Source organism: Loxodonta africana, chromosome 2, assembly GCF_030014295.1.
Source record: "Loxodonta africana isolate mLoxAfr1 chromosome 2, mLoxAfr1.hap2, whole genome shotgun sequence".
Taxonomy (NCBI): Eukaryota; Metazoa; Chordata; class Mammalia; order Proboscidea; family Elephantidae; genus Loxodonta; species Loxodonta africana.
Genome location: NC_087343.1, coordinates 147,334,629 through 147,356,418, shown reverse-complemented (window position 1 = coordinate 147,356,418; position 21,790 = coordinate 147,334,629).

Below are 21,790 nucleotides of genomic sequence, written 5' to 3'. Positions count from 1 at the left end.
CTACACTTAACCCCATGTCTCGAAGGAGTGAGTGAGGGGTTAAATGCTTGCTTAAACTAAATCTTCTTTCACTGATAATCCGACATCTGAGTTCTGACTAGTTCATATAGTTCTCCATGTACCCAAGGCCAGAGTAACACACACACACACACACACACACACACAAGCATACTACTTCAAGAATCTCCCACAACAACTTGCTGCTCCCAAACTTAAATCTCTCCAGAATGCCCTTGAATCATTCTGTTGCCTTCAGAAGGAACCTCTCTCCAATCCACCCAACCAACAGAACTGGATGAGGGCCAAGAATGTGGAGGTTGCAGAGTATGTTAGCAGAGCAATTGCCCTAAGCAGGACTGGCCTGCAAATGACTCCTTAGCCCAAGGCAGGGAGAAGAGCTGAATGTCCAGAGTGAGCCCCTGAGGTGCTAGGAATCTCCACAGACAGCCTGACTCAGGAAGGAGTGGGGATCCCTGGTGTGCTGTGGGTCATCAGCTAAGTCATCTGGAGGTCAAACTCATGATCATTAAGGAGCAGAAGGGAAAAATCATATATTTACAATTCAGCAACATAACCACTCAGACATGATGTCTAGAATAGGGCTGACTCTTCTTGAAGCAATCTCTTGACTGTTCAAAGGAAGATTTCTCTGAGTCATTTTAAAAACTAGAGGCATTGCCATTAGGGGAGAAGAGATCAAAAGCACCTTAATCTCCTCTATCAGCGGGCCAGCTACTTACCAAGTCTGAGAATGTTCCCCACGTGCTGCTTCCTGAGCCTGACAGTCCTGAGATTGGTACCGTGGGTCCTGAAACACAGAAATATGGTTTTACTTATGCAAGTCTCTCTCCGAGAGATGTGCGGAATGATAAAACAACGGCCCAATCACCTCCCACTCCAATGACTGCAAAAGGGTATTTCAGAACTCATAATTGGAATAGCTGCAGTTGCTTTCTTTAAAGAGGGATCAAAACATTGAAATCCCTCCAAGAGCACTGCCTGTGTAACTTGAGAGCGGACGGCACTCAATCATGGGGCATGCACAAGGCACTTGCCCTCATGTCCTTAGGAGAGATTCCCTCAGCATTCCACAATGAGAACAGGGCCCCATGGCTCCAGGCACCTGGGAAGGCTCCTCTTGCACAAGAGACTGGTATTGCAGCCTCACCAGTCCAAAGCTTTCTCTTGCACCTCCAGGCTGCCACAAATTAACATTGTATGAATAGAAGTACACTTCCAAGAACAAGGGAGGTGAGGCCCTTCTTGGCCTCTGTATGGGTAACTTTCACAGGGTATATTGCATTCTGAACTGTGCACTTCAAGGTCAACTTTGCCAAAATAGAGCAAACCCTATGGTGGGTGCTCAAGATGGAGGCCTGGGACCAGGACATATGAAATGACTAATAGGGTTTGGATGAATATAATCTGTTTCTGTTTTTATTTCTGCTGCTGCTGATGAGAACTCTTATCTGTACTAATACTTTCCTCACTCTGCACTCAAATCTCACACATACTAATCCTTCTCCCTCAACTAAACTATGATCTCTTTGAGGGCAGGGATGATGGGTGGTTAACCATATATACGCACTGCCTAGCATAGTGCCTGATACATTCAAGAAATACTTGTTGAATGAATGAACAAATAGACCAAAAAAAAAGGGGGTGGGGAGGGGCTCCTCGGGAGGGTGAGTTCTCAGCTGCCAGTATCTTTCCACCCCACTCTTCCGCGGGATAAATGGATAGAGCTGGTGGCACCTAACCGTAGTCTGCTGATGGAGAGGCTAACGAAGGTCTACCCTGCCTCCCAGAGAGATGCCAGAGGCTGAAGGATTGGGCTCCTCCAGAGTCCATAGCAAGCCAGGTTCCCACTACTGAGAGTGTAATGATAAGTGCCAAATTTGATAAAGCCAAAAATGGGGGTTGAAGTGGATTTGTGAAGCTGTGGGACCTCAGGCAAACTGCTCCCTTTTTTGTAAAATGGCTAAAATCCCAGCTAGTTCACAAGTGTTGCTGAGAGAATCAAATGAGACGCTTTAAGTAAAAACCAAAAAAAAAAAAAATACAACCAGTTGCCACTGAGTCTATTCAGACTCATGGCGACCCTATATGTGTCAGAGTGGAACTCCACTCCACAGGGTTTTAATGGCCGTGACCTTTTGGAAGCAGATTTCCAAGTCTTTCTTCTAAGGTGCCTCTGCTTGTGTTCAAAATGCCAACCTTTCAGCTGGTGGCTAAGAGCTTAGCCGTTTGCAAAGGGCACATTAGAAACTATGAAGAGCCCTGAATGGGTAAGGGGAGAGGACAGTAATAATAACAGAGATAATGGCACTCTAGGAGGCAGAAACAGTCTGGCTACAACATGCGAGTGGGAGGGTGCAGGGAACCACCTGGATCTGGCTGGGCCTGAGAGAGCCCGAGCTTTGAACTTGAAAGCAGCCCACTAGGACATCTCACTGACTCCTGGGCCCAGCCAGGAAGCTGGTACCTGAAGTCAGGCTGGCAGCAGGGGGTGGAGGAAGTGTGGTGAATACGTCTCTGCACAGGGCTGGAGGCAGCTGTGCCATGCTGCACACCCAGGACAGGAAGATGAAGCTTATCCCTTATGTTGTATTGTTACCAATATAGTACTGATAACTCCCCAGCCCCTCATGATTGCGTTCCCCTCCAGCTTTGGCTGCTAGATGGCTCAGAGTCTAATTTGCAGCCCATTCCCAGCAAGTGCCCTGGACTCATGGCTAAGAGCTACGGCTATAACCAAAAGATCGGCAGTTCAAATCCACCAGGCGCTCCTTGGAAATCCTACAGGCAGTTCTACTCTGTCCTATGGGGTCTCTATGAGTAGGAATCGACTGACGGCAACAGGTTTTTTATTAAACTGTAAGCTCTGGCAGGGCAGGAGCCATGGATGTTTTGCTTACTGTTACATCCACAGACTCATAGCCTCATAGCGACGCTATAAAAACGACTTGACGGCAACGGGTTTTCTGGTTTATATCCACAGAGCCAGGCACACAGCAAGTCCTCAATAAATACTTTCTGAATGACTGACCACACCACTATTGTCCTCCCCTTTCTTTCCCTTTGCCTCAATTTATTCTCTTATTTCATGTTTATTTGCTGCAATGTCTGTGTTTCTGAAATCACCTCAGGCCCTCTTTTGGACAAGGTGAGGTACAAAAACATGCATAAGAAAAAGAGGACATAATGAATAAAGAATCCACAGACACATCGTTCACCCCAGTGGCTCCTGTAATGGCGTGGCTCTGCTGACCTTCTGCGCCCCCCTGAGAGGCCAGCCAGGTGGCTGCAGGGTGGCAGAAGATGCCATTTCTGAAGTTCAGCTTTGTCCTTTGGAGGCCTTCCTACCAGGCAGCTTCCAGAGATTATGTTACCTCCAGACCCAACTGAAAGGTTGCCTAGCAACACTCATCAGCCTCCTCGCCTCTAAATCCGTAATTTGTGTCTTTCGTGTACACACTGCAGCACTAGCATGACCCTGAGCAATATCCTCACCACGACTCCCTGTCCAAAACTGACCTGATCAATTTGTATTGTCAGTCTGAGGCCCAGAACCACCTTCTGCTTCTGAGGCCCCATCCCACTGTGACGCCCATCCTGGACCCTTGGGTTCCCATTGATATGAGGGCTCCAGAGCTACCTTGTCTGACCTGCACGTGCCAGAAAGAAGCAAGTACAAGGAGAAGAGACAAGCTTAGAGCCTGCTTATGCCCAGCCGACACAGACCTCCTTACCCAAGGAACGGCCTCCTTTGAGATTTTTTGCTCTCAGGCAAGCACTTTGAAGGGTCAAAACATGCAAATGTGTAAATAAATGAAGTGTTGCTTAAGATCACATCTAAACAGTGTGCAAAAATAAATATCCTTCCTCTAAAGCAAGACAGCATACAGTATACATCTGGGGAAGCAGACATACAAGAAATAATTTGGAGGAAATAGCTTTATGAGACCCAAACGTCATCTCTGACTTTCCAGAAACCATAAAAAAGAGCAAAGAATCCCTAACTCAGAGGCTCCCAAACATGGGCCAGCGGTGTGGATGTGGGCTCTCACCCCTCCTTCTAGCTTAAGAACCCTTGCTAGGTCCCCTCCTCGCTGCTGGGGAGTATGGATTTCACTGTGGCCTCTCCAGCTGCTTCTCCAGCTTAACTGCCAGGCAACTGTCAGCTATAAGAGTGTCAATAGGAAAACACTAACACTCCCCTTGTCATTTTACTCCAAGAGTAAGCCATGCTTTCTCATGTTGGATCTAAACCTGGCCAACCCCATCTGCCCTCTGTCCCTCAGCAAAAAATAAAATCTGTAAGCATTACATACATAAAAAAGTAAAACAGTACCTTAAGCTTTTTAGGATGAAATACATTTTTGATGGTGAAATGAAGAACAGATAACATGGACCATTAAACGCAACAAATAAGAAAACACTCAGGCCTGTATCCTAGAGCAGGAGCGGGGACCTCTGTAGTCATCCCATCTCACATCCTCATCTTATAGAGGAAGTAACGGAACCCTGGGAAAGCTTTTGCTCAAAATGGAGGCACGGTAAGGAAAAGCACAAGATATACAGAGATACAAAGGAATAATAATTCAATGTATATTCAAAAAATATGCACTTTTTATGAAGCAGGTCCCTGGGTGGTACAAATGGTTAAGTTCTCAGCTACTAACCAAAACGTTGGCAGTTTGAAACCACCCAGAGGCACGTTGAAAGAAAAGCCTGTCAATCTGCTTCTGAAAGGTCACAGCTATGAAAATCCTATGGAATACAGTTCTACTCTGCAACACATACGGTAGCCATGATTCAAAATCAACTCAAAGGCAATTGGTAGTGGCTTTTTTTTTTATCAAGTAGCAGAGAGGGATAGGAAAAGAAAAATGCTCAGAAAAGAGGGAGTCAGAAATAAGAAACAGAGAAAGACAATAAGAGAGAAAAATGGAAAAAGATATATAAAAGATCTACACAGACACACAACGAAACAGAGCAAAACCTAAGGTAGGACAGAGACGCCTTCGTTGATTGCTAAGAGTGCCTTTGTGATTTCAAAGCTGTGTCACATATTCACAACTATAGGCGTGAATGCATGCACCACTGTTTGGGGCATGCATTGCAGACTGAGGGACATCAATACTCAAGGGCAGGTCTGCTAACTGGACCAAAGACGCCCACCTAAAAGGGCTCCATGTTTAAGTCTACAAAACACTATTGTCAGAAAGCTGAGCTTTAGAGTCAACTGACTCTATCTGGGACTTTTGTGTGTATGTGCACGTGTGTGTATGTTTTAGGTCAAAGTTTATGGCTCAAGTTAGTTTCTCATACAAAAATTTAAACACATTGTTATGTGACCCTAGTTGCTACTCCTGAAATGTGACAACACACTCCTCCTTTCTGCCCCAGGTTTCCTATGTCCATTCAACCAGCCCCTATCCCTTTCTGCTTCTCATCTCGCCTCTGGACAGGAATTGCCCATTTAGTCTCGTGCATCTACTTGTACTAAGAAGCACACTCTTCAAGAGTATTATTTTATGTTTTATAGTCCAGTCAAATCATTGTCTGAAGAGTTAGCTTCGAGGATAGTTTTAGTTCTGGGTTAACAGATAATCTCAGTCAGGCCATTAAGTCTAGTCTTTTTACTAGAATTTGAGTTCTGCACCCTACTTTTCTCCTGCTCTATCAGGGACTCTCTGTTGTGTTCCCTGTCAGGGTAGTTATTGGTGGTACCCAGATACCATCTTGTTTTTCTGGTCTCAGGCTGATGGAGTCTCTGGTTTATGTGGCCCTTTCTGCCTCTTGGGCTAATATTTTCTTTGTGCCTTTGGTGTCCTTCATTCTCCTTTGCTCCTCTATCTGGGACTTAAAAAAAAATTTTTTTTTAATTTTTATTGTGCTTTAAGTGAAAGTTTACAAATCAAGTCAGTCTCTCATGCAAAAATTTATATACACCTTGCTATTTATATACTCTTAACTGCTCTCCCCCTAACCAGACAGCACACTTTCCCTCCACTCTATTTTCATGTCCATTCGGCCAGCTTCTGACCCCTTCTGCCCTCTAATCTCCCCTCTAGACAGAAGCCACCCACATAGTCTCATGTGTCTACTTGATCCAAGTAGCTCATTCTTCCCCAGTATCATTTTCTATACCATAGTCCAGCCCAATCCCTGTCTGAAGAGTTGGCTTTGGAAATGGTTCCTGTCTTGGGCTAACAGAAGGTCTGGGGACCATGACCTCTGGGGTCCTTCTAGTCTCAGTCAGACCATTAAGTCTGGTCTTTTTATGAGAATTTGGGGTCTGCATCCCACTGCTCTCCTGCTCCCTCAGGGGTTCTCTGTCGTGTTCCCTGTCAGGGCGTCATCAGTCATAGCTGGGCACCATCTAGTTCTTCTGGTCTCAGGCTGATGGAGTCTCTGGTTTATGTGCTCCTTTCTGTCTCTTGGGTTCATAATTACCTTATATCTTTGGTGTTCTTCATTCTCCTTTGGTCTAGGTGGGCTAAGACCCATCGATGCATCTTAGATGGCCACTTGCTAGCGTTTAAGACCCCAGAAGCCACTCTCCAAAGTGGGGTGCAGAATGATTTCTTAATAGATTTTATTATGCCAATTGACTTAGATGTCCCCTGAAACCATGGTCCCCAAACCCCTGCCCTTGCTACACTGGCCTTTGAAGTGTTCAGTTTATTTAGGAATCTTCTTTGTTTTTAGTTTAGTCCAGTTGTGCTGACCTCCCCTGTATTGTGTGTTCTTTCCCTTCACCTAAAATAGTTCTTATCTACTATCCAATTAGTGAAAACCACTCTCCCTCCCTCCTTCTCTCTCTCCTCCCATAACCATCTAAGAATATTTTCTTTTCTGTTTAAACTATTTCTCCAGTTATTATGAGTGGTCTTATACAATATTTGTCCTTTTGCAACTGACTAATTTCAGTCAGCATAATGCCTTCCAGATTCCTCCATGTTATGAAATGTTTCACAGATTCATCATTGTTCTTTATTGATACATAGTATTCCATTGTGTGAATATACCATAATTTATTTATCCATTCATCCGTTGATGGGCACCTTGGTTGCTTCCATCTTTTTGCTATTGTAAACAGTGCTGCAATGAACATGGGTGTGCACATATCTGTTTGTGTAAAGGCTCTTATTTCTCTAGGATATATTCCAAGGAGTGGGATTGCTGGATCATATGGTAATTCTATTCCTAGTTTTTTAAGGAAGAGCCAAATTGATTTCCAAAGTGGTTGTACCATTTGACATTCCCACCAGCAGTGTAGAAGTGTTCCAGTCTCTCCACAACCTCTCCAACATTTAGTATTTTGTGTCTTTTGGATTAATGCCACCCTTGATGGAGTGAGATGGAATCTCATTGTAGTTTTGATTTGCACTTCTCTAATAGCTAATGATCGTGAGCATTTCCTCATGTATCTGTTAGCTACCTGAATGTCTTCTTTAGTGAAGTGTCTGTTCATATCCTTTGCCCATTTTTTAATTGGGTTATTTGTCTTTTTGTAGTTGAGTTTTTATAGTATCATGTAGATATTAGAGATCAGATGCTGATCAGAAATGTCATAGCTAAAAACTTTTTCCGAGTCTGTAAGTAATCTTTTTACTCTTTTGGTGAAGTCTTTGGATGAGCACAGGTGTTTGATTTTTAGGAGCTCAGAGTTATCTAGTTTTTCTTCTGCATTGTTAGTAATGTTTTGTATACTGTTTATGCCATGTATTAGGGCCCCTAGCATTGTTCCTATTTTTTCTTCCATGATCTTTATCGTTTTAGATTTTATATTTAGGTCTTTGATCCATTTTGAGTTAGTTTTTCGGTATGGTGTGAGGTATGGGTCTTGTTTCATTTTTTTTGCAGATGGATATCCAGTTATGCCAGCACCATTTGTTAAAAAAAAACTATCTTTTCCCCTATCTGAGACAGTTTTAAGCTTACGTTCTCCTTCCAAATTTTTCCAAGTTTTTCTTCCAGGTAGTTGTTTTCCATGTGAGTAACAAAGCATTACCTTCCTTCAAGTAAATATTCCACTGTACTCTGGAAGCCAAGAGAAAGAGTCAAATTGGACCACCCAAGAGCTACCCTGTCAATACAGTATCACTAGCCACATAGGCCTATTTACATTGAAATTCAATTAATTAAAAATAAATAGCAGTAAAAATCTAGTTCTTTAATTGCACTAGCCACATTTCAAATGCTCAGTAGTGGCCACCATGTTGGACAGCGCAAATAATGAACATTTCCATCAACACAGAAAGTTCTATTGGACAGCACTACTCTGGACCATCCCAGGAGCAGCCAGGGCCACAGTGATCTGTCTACAACATGACAGACCCTGTCAATAGGCCCTATTGACTGTTTATATATTCCTGAACATCACTTCTTAGCTGGGCCCTACATCTTCAGTCTCAGAAAAAAAAAAAAAAAACCCTACTGTCAAGGCCCAAATACTCCTGGGAATTTTCCTAGTTCCCCTCTGCCGTGTCTTACCTAGACATACCCTCTCATCCCATTGAGGTTACCTTGAGATACACCTCTCAAGGGCATACTCTCACCCTCCTCTAGAGGTTGCTGGCACTTCATGCCTGAATGGGGCTTCCTCTCCTAGGGGCACATGCATCGTAGCAGAGAACAGTGAATTAGCCCAACAAAAGCACTTCGGTGCTAGTATTTCATGCTGGTGGTGACAGAGGAGCTCTGGTGGTGCAGTGGTTAAGTGCTCGGCTGCGAACCAAAAGGTTGGTGGTTTAAACCCACCAGCCGCTCCACGGGAGAAAGATATAGCAGTCTACTTCCATAAAGATTTACAGCCTTAAAATCTCTATGGGGCAGTTCTACTATGTCTTATAGAGTGGCTATGAGTCAGAATCGACGAGACGGCACATACCAACAGCAATGACAACAACAGTGACAGAAAGAATGGTTTAGAGACAATGAAGCCCTCTCAGAGACAATCAAATTATACCACAGAGGTGACTGTGGTACCCTCCCAATCTCTCCAAACCCTTCTCTCCTTGTAGCCCTTCCTCCATACCATCTTAGGCCAGGCTGTGCTCTGCTCCTTCACTCTTCTCCTCTCCTGCTAGTCCCATTCCTACTATTACCCAAAGCTCATCTCAAAGCCCATGTTCCCCAGAAAGGCTCCTCAGATCACCCCATCCCAGAGTTACACTGTAAGTCATGCAGGAGCCCTGGGTTCCAGGCCTGGCTTAGCCAGGCCCTCACTGGGAGATCCCCATCAGTCTCTTCACCTCTCTGGGTCTCAGTATCCCCCTCTGCAGCATGAAGGGTGAGGCTAGACCATCCGTATGATCCAGCTCTCACAGAGCACATCTACCAGCTACTTATGGTTACAACTTGTACCATTATTCATTATTTTTGCCTGGCATGCAATAGATGTTAAATAAGAGCAATAGTATTAATTATGATTCAAAAAACTAACATTTATTAAGCTGGACGTGATGCTAAATGGCCCACATGCATTGTCAAATTTAATCAATATTTTTTGGATGGATAGATGAGTGGGGGGAGGGGAGAGTCAGAGAGAAGAAGGGAGAGGACAGAAGTGTCAGACTCACCAAGGTAGACCTTTGTGCCCCTTCTTGGACTCAGGGCTGAGCTTAATTTACCATTAGGGGCTCAGTAAATATGGGAATGAGGCACCAAGGAACTTACAGAAAATGGATCAGACTTAGAAAGTCTCTTACATATGAATATGGAGCGCCCCCACTCTGAATGTCCTATCCACCCCCACCCCCTCCTTTGACCTGTAGGAACTTCTAAAAGGAATCAGAGCTCCAAGCAAGAAACTGCAAACAGTAATTGGATACTTGTGCAGATGCTTCCCTCATTGAGTACATCTCTGAAGCTTTCTCCAACCCACTTGCCTAAGCACTCTGGAGTAGATGTGCATGGGAAATCAACACGAATCATGGGATTAACCACAAAGTCAATACCTGTTAGATGTCAGGATCCCCTCCTGAGAGCCCGCTGAAAAGACCCATTCCCTGCCACCTCTTCCTGCCCTCTGGGCCACCACATTTCACCTTCACTTGTTTATCGCAGGTAACCTGAGCCTGGCGGGACTGACATAGTTGTGTTAGTCTGGATACAGCCCTCTAGAGGCTGGACCTTGTTCTCCTTACCCTGTGGAGAAGGGGTCCTGCTCACCCCGATCATTCAGACATTGGGGTGTGGGGCTGGCTTTCCATGGGGCTCAAATGTTCCAAGGGCTTAAGGTAAAACCTGGGAGACCCCAGCAACTCTTAACATTGCCCAAACCCTCAGGAACGTCCTGAATGTAAAGCATTTGCTTTCCTTCTCCAGCAGGACCCCGGGGAGGGCGGCAGGGCCTCCTGGAGCACTTCGTAGTGCCAGAGGAAAGGCGCCTCACACTATTAGCAAAAATAAGAAAAATAATGCTGGGGAGATTGAATTTTCTGCGGACTTGTTTAACTTGGTGATTTCTGAGCACTTGGTGCTGGCAGTCTTGGGGGAGTGGGCTGCCAGTCGGCAATTTACCAGCCACTTTTTGAGAATATTCGTAGGCTTATTAAATCAGTATGAGTCACTCCTTCGACTTCCTTGCAAGTATGAATTACGGATCACCAAAATCCAATGACTCAGTGGCTGCTCCTGGGCCTAAAGTGGCTAAGAGAGCTATGGGTGGGGTTGTCAACCTGAGATCTGCCCCCCTCCCCAGCAACGAGTGGTACCCTTTGCTCAGGCAAGGCAAGGAGGTTGCCCCAGGGAAGAGGGCAGCCTGGTAGAGAGCTGAGGTGTGAGCTCAGAAATGCACAGAGCTGGGCCCATGCACTCTCTCATGTGTTCATTCATTTGCTCAGTCCTGCTGTGAGCCAGGCCCTTGCTGCACACTGGAGGATTCAGCAGAGTAGGACCAGCCTAGTCTCGGCACTCATGGAGCTGACAGCATAGTGGAAGTTTTTGAAGTGGTTGGAATCCTGTTTCTATTTCTTTCCTAGCTAGGAAATTTGGGCAAGTCACTTAACCGCCCTGAGCCTCAGTTTCCACATTCTAATGCCTACTCATGGGACTGTGTAAGGATTAAGTGAAAGAGCTAATGTACATAGGATCCTTACACTGTGCCCGACACACACACATGCTAACAATCATTTGCATTTGCTGGAGCGGGGGTGATGTCCTACCAGATTCCCCACCAGCCCTCCCAGTTGTGCCCAAATGACCTGGAATCTGGGCACCAGGCTCAGTCCCTCAGGAGCAGTGTACCTGCATCCCTGAAGTTCCAGCTGAGAAGGCAGCTCTAGCCTGACCTTCCTTCACTGAGCCCCTGCTCACCTGGTGCCTCAGCCCTTGTTTCAGGCCTTCCTTCCTGACAATCCACAATGGAATTCCCTGTGGCCTTTTTTCTCTGATCTTCTCACCAGTAGATCCTAGTCACACTCTCAGCTTCCAGCCCTTACCTCTCTCCAAAGCGGCAAAGATTGCAATGAGCAGTTTCCTCCCCACAAATTGGGTCACCCTGACCACTCCTGTCTTAGTTTTATCTGGTGCTGCTTAACAGAAATACCACAAGAGGATGGCTTTAACAAACAAAAACTTATTCTCTCATAGTCTAGGTCCAAATTCAGGGTGCCAGCTCCAGGGAAGGCTTTCTCTCTCTGTTGGTTCTGGGGGAAGATCCTTGTCATCAATCTTCCCTTGGTCTAGGAGATTCCCTGCACAGGAATTCCAGGTCCAAAGGATGCACTCTGCTCCTGGCCCTGCTTTCTCAGTGGTATGAGGTCCTCCCCTCCCCCTGCTCACTTATCTCTTTTATATCTCAAAAGAGATTGGCTTAAGACACAATCTAATCTGTAGATTGAGTCCTGCCTCATTAATGTAACTGCCACTAATCCCATCTCATTAGCATCATAGAGACAGGATTTACAACACATAGGGAAATCACATCAGGTGACAAAATGGTGGACAATCACACAATACTGGGAATCATGGCCTAGCTAAATTGATACACATATTTTGGGGGGATACAATTCAATCTATGACAACTCCTTACCCACGTTCCCACAGAACAAGGCCCAAAGACTTTAGTCTTCTCCTTTAAAATACCATTTTGGACTCTCCTACTTCCCCAACAAACTTCTCTCCTGGATTCTCATTTCCCAGTCCCAGGCCTGGAAACACCCACCTTCGGGGCTGCCACCAGCAGGGCAAAGGCTGTGTGCTGTCCAACTGGACTGGAGGAGGGGGCATTCACATACCCTAGAAGGTATATGCCACCCTCCTGATTGAGCAACGAGGCAGCCCTGTGCCCAATGCAGGCACTGAACTTGCACTACTGGCCAACATTTGATGGAAACCCTCTGTATGCCAGATCCTGTGTTAAACACTATACAGAGCACCTTCTTTCATCCTCACAACCACCCTATAAGGCAGGGACTGCTATCTTTCCCATCTTCAAGCAGGCTGAGGCTCAGAGAGCTAAGGCCGACTGCCCAAGGTCAACGTGCAGTGAGTGATGGGGCTGGGACCTAAACCTGGGCCTGGAGGGAGATGGAGGGATCTGGTGGAGGAGTGGCCCTCTGAGGCTGTGGGGTAGACATCAGAACCAGAAAGGCCCTGGAGGCTACACTCAGGGTATCAACATCCCTGAGGCTCAGCCTTTACTCCTTCCAAGCTCCCACAAGCCCCACCAACAAGGCTGGTCTCTGATGCAGGGAAACAACTTTATAATAAACAGCAAACTCCCCTAACGCAGGCCTCCTCCACATACCACTAGGTAGGGATGAATCTATCTACCTCTCTCCTTGCCCTCTTCCCTTGAGTCAAATAACCCTGTGAGTGCCCAGTATGTCACAGGTGACAGCAGAGCTGCCCTAGCTGAAGGGGTGGGGGTGGGGTCCCTTTCTCAGGCTCCCAAAGCCCAGTCTAAAAATCTCAAGCCTAGAGGAAGTATAGCACCGGGTAGATTCAAACTGCTGACCTTTCTGGTTAGCAGCCGTAGCACTTAACCACTACGCTTCCATAGCAAAACAGCCACTGTTTTATCATTGCATTTGAGTAATACCACTATAGATAATTTCCTTCTATTTTTCTCTAATTCCTAAATGTTAAACGTGATTTAATTTTAAAATGGGGTGGGAGGAGAAGCAAATATCAAAGGAAGAACAAGTGGAGGCAAAGGTGGAAAAGAAAGAGAAGAAGGAAGAGGAAAAATAGAAATTAAGAAGAAGGTGGAGAAGGGTCCACATCACATGTGAAGGGCCTTGAGGAGAACTCCAGAGTTAAGGATGCTGATGCTTGCATCATGGACAACTATTTCCAGGCCCACCTTCCGCACACGAGGACACTGACACTGTTGATCAGCAGAGTGCCAGAGCTGGGTGGGGCCTGGTAATCAACTGGGGCAGGGCTCAAGGACAGAGCCAGGACCCTTAGTCAGGAGCCACTACACAGGGCAAGAACAAAGGTGTTGGTCGAACATGAAGACTCCAACCATCTGCTGGTCTTCTGGTGTCCCAGACCACAGCTGGCACTTTGGGCTAAAGCTATAGGGTCCCCTTGACAGGTCTTGCTACCCACTCTTTACCGTCATGGAAGTGTCTGATGATCACAGCAGCCACCACTCACTGACCCTCCTAATCCCAGACTACAGCTTATTCCAGTTCTGTCCTTGACTTTTTACTCAGAACAGCAAAGTCTTCACAACAGAGAATACTTCAGGGTTTACAAAGCCCTTGTCCTTGCATGCCTTCACAGGAGACTGAATAAAGCTCCCCCAGCATCCACCTCCACCTGCATCTCTGTCTTACAAGAAATGGCCGTGCCTCAGTCCCAAGCACAGACGTGTAGCACCAGAGAGGGGAAGGATGATAAATAACTCTCCATCATTTCTGCTCTGAGTGACATCTGCCAAGCCACTCCCTCTAGTGCCAGGACCTAGAGGGGCCCAGGAAATGGGTCATGGTAGGGGCCAATTACACATATTAATAACTAGTCCATGCTGAGGCTGAGAGTTGCCCAGATGGTAGAGGAGATTTATGGTTGAAACCTGATTTCCCAGAATCCAGTGAATTCAGGAACAGAGAGAGAGGCAGAACCTGAAAATGCTCTCTTCCAGGTCTCACTGGGAGCCAGTGTATTTTTGGAGGGCTTTAGCCTCTCCTGTTTGCTGTACTTTATTGCTGGCAGAGAGACGGGAAATTTATTACTTTACAAATCATACCATTCGCAGCATAAATGAACTGTCTGGCTGCAGCACGCTCGAGCCCAGATGATTTGCAAAATGTCTAATGGTAAGCGGGGTTATGCTATCTGCTTACAGCCTCCGAGACAAAAGCAAACCATAACGCAGAGCATCTGCACAGTGTAACTCGAGGCCGGCAAATTGGCTGCGACTCATAAATGTTGGCTCAGCAGCATTACATAACTCGGTGCACTCAGCCGGGGACTCAAAGGAGCACAGGACAGCCCCTCGGCCCGGGGAGCCAGCTCTGACGAGGCCATGGATGACAAGCAGGGCACTGGAGGGGTTTGGGGCCGAGGTCAGGGTGAGGCCGAGCTCCAGAGCCTGGCTGGTCCTGAGGCCTGCTAGCAATCAGGAGGCTGGGTGGAACCCTGGGACTTCCTGGAAAAGCGGGTGCTCTCAATGGCCCTCTGCTCGAAACTCCCCAAACCTGGGTGGGAAAGGTGGTCTTGAAATCCCAGCAGCCCTAACTTATAGACAGGAGTAGTCAGCACCCACAGCCCACGGGGTAGTCTGCCTCAGTTGGTTAACTCACCTGGAGCAGAGAGGCCTGGTTCGTTACCACCAAAGGGCTCATACCAGTACCCGAGACATGGTGTGTCCCTAGGAGGGAGGTGACGGCATACTCATTTACAGGGGAAATCTAGGAAGCTACTCAGCCTCCCAAGCTCCAGGATCACGTGAGTAGTAGCGCCAGGAGTCAAGTCCAGGCTGTCATGATTTTGCTCTCATGTATCTGTGTTGTGCGTGGCACTTAACAATCATTATTTTCACAAAGCCCTCACAACAACCCAGTGAGGCATACACATCATCATCCCCATTTTACAGATGAGCAAGCTGGAACAAAGTCATGTGCCTTGACCAAGATCATAGTGAGTGGCAGAGCCAGGATTCAAACTAAAGTTTCTCTTACTCTGAAGTTCCTGTTTTCTCCACTGTACCTCTCTGCCCCCCGTGATCTAGAGCATCCTGTTATGGCTCCCGCTGCCTCATCAGGCACTCCATTAATGAGTTCTTTCTACATGCCCAGCAATGGGTTAGAAAAAAAGACTCAGAGCCAAGGAGTCCATGGTGGCCCCTGGGAGGTCACAGTTTGACTGTGGTCTCGTGTGAGCCTCCAGAGGTGTGGGTGGATACTTTCCTGGGAGTCAGGGAGGGCAGGGTGGCCAGGGAAGGCTTCTGGACCAGGTCTGAGTCAAGCCTTCAAGGATAGTCTATAGACCCAACACAAGCCTTGCCATGGCCCCAGGAAGAGCAGCAAAGACATTTCTTCAAAAAAACCCAGTGCCCATCTGTGACTCAGGGACTCAGGAACCTTCAGAGCAGGAGCAGGACCTAGCAGAGCTGGCCAATTTGCAGATGGACCAAAGAGCCCTGTCTGAGTCCAGGGACAATCCTAAACTCAGACTGAGAATGGAGCACCATGAAAAAGCAGCCTTGTACTGATACTCGATCTGGTGAAGTCTTTAATTAAAAACTGTTTTCTTTTATAAACCATTGCTATAAAGCAGGGAATAATGTTTTAAAACAGTTCGATAATCAAAATAGCAGACCTGTCTTGTTATTGCAGTTAATTTTGACGTGCCATTTGGCATTAAAAATAAAAGACTATTGTCATGGATTGAATTGTGTTGCCAAAAAATATCTGTCAACTTGGCTAGGTCATGATTCCCAGTATTGTATGATTGTCTGCCATTTTGTCATCTGATGTGATTTCCATATGTGTTGTAAATCCTATCGCTATGATGTTAATGAGATAGATTAGTGGCAGTTATATTGATGAGATCTACAAGATTAGACAGTGTCTTAAGCCAATCTCTTTTGAGATATAAAAGAGAGAAGCGAACAGAAAGACATGGAACCTCATACCACCAAGAAAGCAGTACCAGGAGCAGAGCGTGTCCTTTGGACTTGGGGCTCCTGTGTGGAGAAGCTCCTAGTCCAGTGGAAGATTGATGACAAGAACCTTCCTCCAGAGCCGACAGAGAAAGCCGTCCCCTAGAGCTGACACCCTGAATTTGGAACTGTAATCTACCAGATTGTGAGAATAAATTTATCTTTGTTAAAGCCATCCATTTGTGTTATTTCTGTTATAGCAGCACTAGATGACCAAGACAACTGTTTACCCAGTTTTTGTCTCATAGGATTATTTCTGTACTTGGCTAGGCAATCCTGGCTTGTACAAAAATAGCCTATTTTTGCTCATGAGCCTTATGAGAAAAGGGCTTGGCTCCAGTGATATCATCTCTCTTTCATTCACTCACTTCACTCATTCATTCACCAACTCACTGTGCAAGGCTCATCTCTCCAACTCCAGGAAAGCCCCAGCAAAAAGGGTCCTTTGGATTTTCAATTCCCTCCATGTCAAGTGCAAAGTACAGATTAGGTCCCACAATCTCTGGAAAAGCTTAATTCAGTTAATGGACTTTTTATAGCATGTAAATGTTGCCCTCAGTACCAAGAAGCCTATTAGCCACATAAATAGCACACACGTGTCCACGCAGATCCCAGACTGCAGGAAGGTGACAGCACCCACTGTCAGCACCAGAGCCGCCACTGGGATGAATGTTTTCTGGCACTCCAACCAGCAGAATTGGTGTGTCTCCATCAGAACCTTTTCAACACATAAGTAATAACTTGTATGACAGCTGCTCAGAAGAGGGTCCAGCAGGCACTCATTGCTGTGTCTGACCTTTTAAGGGAACCTCTTAATCCCAAGGAACTTGGACCTGACCTAGACAGGAAGCCAGGAGGACATGGGCCTAAACTGATTTGAGCTGTGGCCCTCAAGAACCCCAAAACTAAAGGAGGTTCTTTATCCCCGCAGACATTTATTTCAGGAAGCTCATATACTCCCCCATCCGGGGGGGGGCGCTTTTTTGGGAGAAGAAGGCACAAATGCTCCTGGACCCAAGGTGCCAAAACCAGCAGAGGTGAACACAGTGACTCCCCTTTAGCACATGCATGATCCCAGCCCCTGTGCACTCAGCTCACACACCCTTTTCTGGGTGTCAGCTACCCCGAGTATGCCTACAGAAGTGAACAGAGAAGACAAAGACTCTGAGGACACTTCTATGTTCCTCTGATGGAACAAAACAAGGCTATTTGCTCCACAGATATCACCACAGTTGAGAACACAGAAACTGATTTAACTAAAAAGTCCCAGGAAGCAGCAGTTTTCACATGACTGGGGCCAGGGACTTTTGCAAAAATCTAAGAGAGGTATGGGTGCCTCTCCCCAGAAGAGCTCACACAACACAACTGTTTCCATCCAACGTCAAGGGATTCACAAGCCCCCAAAGTCTCACAGGGAGCTCAGATTAAGAAATTGTACCATAAAAATTCCCCCAACCCAAGAAGTAAACCAAGGCATGAAGGGATCCCAAAATCATCCGTTACTCTTCCTGAACCCTACACTTTGAGACACACAAGGAAGGAGACACATCTGCGGCCACGGGAAGGGTCCAGGACTCCCCCTCTGCTCCCTTCTGAAGTCTCTGCCCTCTTCACACCTGAAATTAAAATAAGGACTCAAGTTGGTGAATGTCCTAGTTGGGTAGCCTTTCTCTCAGTTTCCCTGTCTGCACATGGAGACCATGAATATCCTCCCAGTTCTCCCTGGTGAAGATGCCTCCACCAGGCTTTAGTTTCCTGAAAACTCTTCCTCAACACAAAAAGACCTGGGGTATCAGTCATGGCAACCATCTACCTGACCCACCCCCGGTGCTGCTGAAGAGACCATTCACTGACAATTATGTTTTGTATTATATGCCCACCCACCTGCTCCCAAGGCAACGATCCATAGGCTACCATTGACCTTAAACTTGGGCCAATCAGACGCCCTTTCCTGAAACTTTGCGTGAGGAAATACCAGCAAATGAAGCTGAGAAATCATGATGTTTCCCAAAGTTGGAAGCCCCTGGCTGTCTCCAGGTTGAGAAGACAGAGGCCAAGGGGCAAAAGGAGGCTATGCAGAAGAGAAGGTGAGGGCACCAACAGGTGGAGAGAGGCCAACATAGGGGAGCAGCTGAGCCACCACTTCCTACTGCTGGGGCCCAGAGCCAACATGATCCAGGACTTGTCTCCTATGCCCTGAGCTATGTAGGCAGCTTGTGTTTGGCACAGGCGCATTGACACCCAGTCCATCAAATGAGTCCATTAAATGACACTCCGTCATCTGAGGGCTTTGAGCCTTCAATAGCCTTTGGCAGGGAAGGAGGTAGGCTGAGCAAAGCCAACCCACACAGGTAGGGAGGGCTCTCACAACCCCCTGGGGAGCTTCTAAACTGCAGATGTCAAGTCCCACCCAAGGGCAACTGATTCAGTACACCTGGGGTGAGGCTGTGCATCTGAAGTTTTATAAAGCTCCTAAGGAGGACAGGATGCTAGACCAGGTTTAGGAACCACTACTTTTGGCCATCTTTTCTTATAAAAACAGAAAATCCTTGGTGTACAAATAGCAAAGGATGGAGCTTGGGGAGCAATGTTGTTTTCCAGGAAGTTCGACACCAGACTGGCAAAACCTGTTCTCTTCCCTGCTGGGCCTCCAAATGCTACCTGGCCTCCTCCAGGAAGCCTACTCTCTTCTATCTGAACTCCTCCCTGAGCCCCACCCTCCCCATACCCTGGACATTCATGTCCCCAATTGTTTTCCACCTAAATTGAATATGAAACCCTCATCCCTGAGGAGCTCCTGGGCTCTGAAGACAGGCCTGCCCCCTCCTGGGCGTGGAGCCATGTTCGGGTCCCTACTGAGCTCCTATTCCAGGCTCAAGCTCACATGTGGGCTATGTGAACACAGCTGGAGATCAGAAATGGATGGCTCTTTGTGGCCTTTTGGACCTATGGTGGCCCTGTGGTGGGGGCTGCTGGGGGGAAGAAGACAGGCCCAGCAGGTCTTCAAAGACAGAGGCAAGACATGCAGGAGAGCTCAGCTGGGACCCCAGTACTCCGCCCAGAACCTGGGATTCATTAACCAAAATCTTCCTACCTCTTCTTTCTTAGTAAAAGGCCATTGGAAGTAGGCGGAGGCGGAGGCAGGAGTGGAGAAGGAGGAGGAGGAGAATAAGGGAGGGGCCATTCTAAAGCCAACCCAAGTCTCCAGACCCAGTGCCAGCTACTGGCCCAGTTTGCCACAGTTCCGAGCAATGCGGTGCAGCTGGAAGTGTGCAGGCGTGGAGAAGGCCCCAGTACGCAAAATGTGCATTTGATCAAGGTTGAAAACATGGTGTAATATGAGTTCTCCTGATCTATTGGATTTCTGCAAAAGAGCCCTGAACTCCTCACTCAAGTTCAACCTCAGGTCTCGGGAAAAATGAGTCTGTTAATTCAAGCAATTCCCCAGTGGTCAGTAGTTTATACCACATGCTTTGAAACAATGTGGCCTAAGTCAGGGGAGAAGTTGAATTACTTCCTAGGGGAGAGCCAAGGACTATCTGTTAACCTTGACAGGCTCTGTAGCCTCCTACACTGGCCAGCCAGCTAGCTCTCAGCAAGCCCCTCCTGTGAGGCGAGGGGAGGACTCCGCTCCAGCTCACACACCCGCAGAGCAGCCCCCGCTGTTCAAAGAACAGCCGCTTCCCTGCCTCTATTAACCTACCTCGCCATTTGGAGAACTGGGCTCCGCCATCACCTGTCTCTCGAAGAGCCTATGCCTCCAGAGGGATCTGGGATCTACCAGGATGGTGGGCCTCCTGCCAAGAAGACCCCAGGAAATCAGGTCGGCCAATGTGGATGAGAGTGAGATTCAGCTCATTTGTGAGTATCGGGCAGGAAGTTGTAGGGAGGATCCTTCTAAGAGAAGATTAATTATTACAAGAGACCTCCAGGCCAGCTGGTAAATTCCATCCCTTCATCCCACGGCTATTTATTGGGCATTCATTACATGTCACCTTCACCATACTAACCTACATCTCCTGTATACCCAAAGATGACTGGGAGAATGTGCTGTGGTTGATAATGACAATAACCACCACCATGGAGTGACAGCATCCTTCTAGGCACTTCATGTGCGTTAACCATTTCGTTTTCACAACAGTAGGTACAACTGTTATTCCCATTGCACAGATGAGAAAATGGAGGTGATCAGTCATTTGCCCAAGGTCACCTAGCTAGTAAGCAGAGCTCTAGGAACTTGGACTTGGGCAGTCTGGCTCCAGAGCCTTTGCTCCTTATCACTGTCTCCATCATCAGCCTCATCAGCATTATAACAAAAGCGTATACACTCCCTGCCCTCATGTCCCATGCAGGCACAGCCTAGCACCCAGGAGGTAGTGCCTTAGGGGAAACCCAGGGTCTACCCAAGTCCAGAGCCTGAGCTGTTGCCTTCCCTGCTCTGCCTCTGTGGAACTTGAACAAGCTATTCAACCTCTCAGCCTGTTTCCCTCCTCATAAAATGGGTATAATAACTACCCATTGGGTCCTTGAGATAAATAAAATAATGAATATTAAATCACTGAGCACAGTGTCTGGCAACGAAGAGTCTGGTGAAAGTTAGCTACTCTTTAATAAGTACAATTATTAATAACATTATGATATTAATATTATATATGAAATGCCAGTACATATTAGCCCAACCAGGCCAAAGTCAGGGAAAAATAATAACACACATAACGTTATCATCATAGTAACGTTATTATTATTTCCAACATTGGGCTCATCAGGGTTCATAAGCACAGACACTTAACTTTCTACCAAAAAAAAAATACATTTTGTACCTTGATAAATTGTCTAAAGCTCCCCTCTTCTCCCCTCCTTCTCCCTCCAGTGTCCCCACTACAACCCCTAGCTCAATACCAGGACCGCCAGGCGTGGGCCACAGACACTGCCATACAAACAAGAAAAGGAAAAAGAAATGCTTACTACTTGCCAGGAGCTTTAGCAGCAAAACGTCCTGATGAACTCGGTATTTTTTTGGCAGAGTGTTCACGTATCGCTCCTTCTAATAAGTCAAGCTGTTCCGGGAAAAAAGGACACTGATATGCCACATTAGTGAGGACCACCAGGACAAAGGACCCATTCCCAAATCCCAAACCTCAAGAAAAGCAATTGCATGTGAACTGGACTCATTTTGTATCTGATGGCTCTATTTCCACATGTGGGCAAAGTTGGGGCTCTTTAGGCCAAGGAGGAGGCTGAGGGTCAGAGAAGTACAGAGATGAGCCCAAGGCAGCTCAGTTCGCAGGGCAGAGTTGGGGCAGAACCAGATCCTCTGGCCCTTCGACTCTTCACCACAGGAGGGTATGGCAGCCCACACCACAATTCTCTAGGAGGCTAAGCTAACTCTTGTGCTGGCTGCTGAGCCCAGAGGTCATGGCTCTGCCTCACAGCACCCTGGCCAAGTTTTCCACCCAATTATTCAAAGCCACCAGGAGCTCTGGGAACCATTCGTCTGTAGCCGTGGCTTCCTCCCTGGCTGTGGGAATCTTCAGCTCCCTTGGGCTTGACTAAGTCCACTATCCACACATGTAGGGGAAATGTGCCAGAGCGTTGTCCCTTGTTCCCCTAACTTCCTGGACTGACTCAGCAGCTCACCCAGGTAAGATCTTGCCC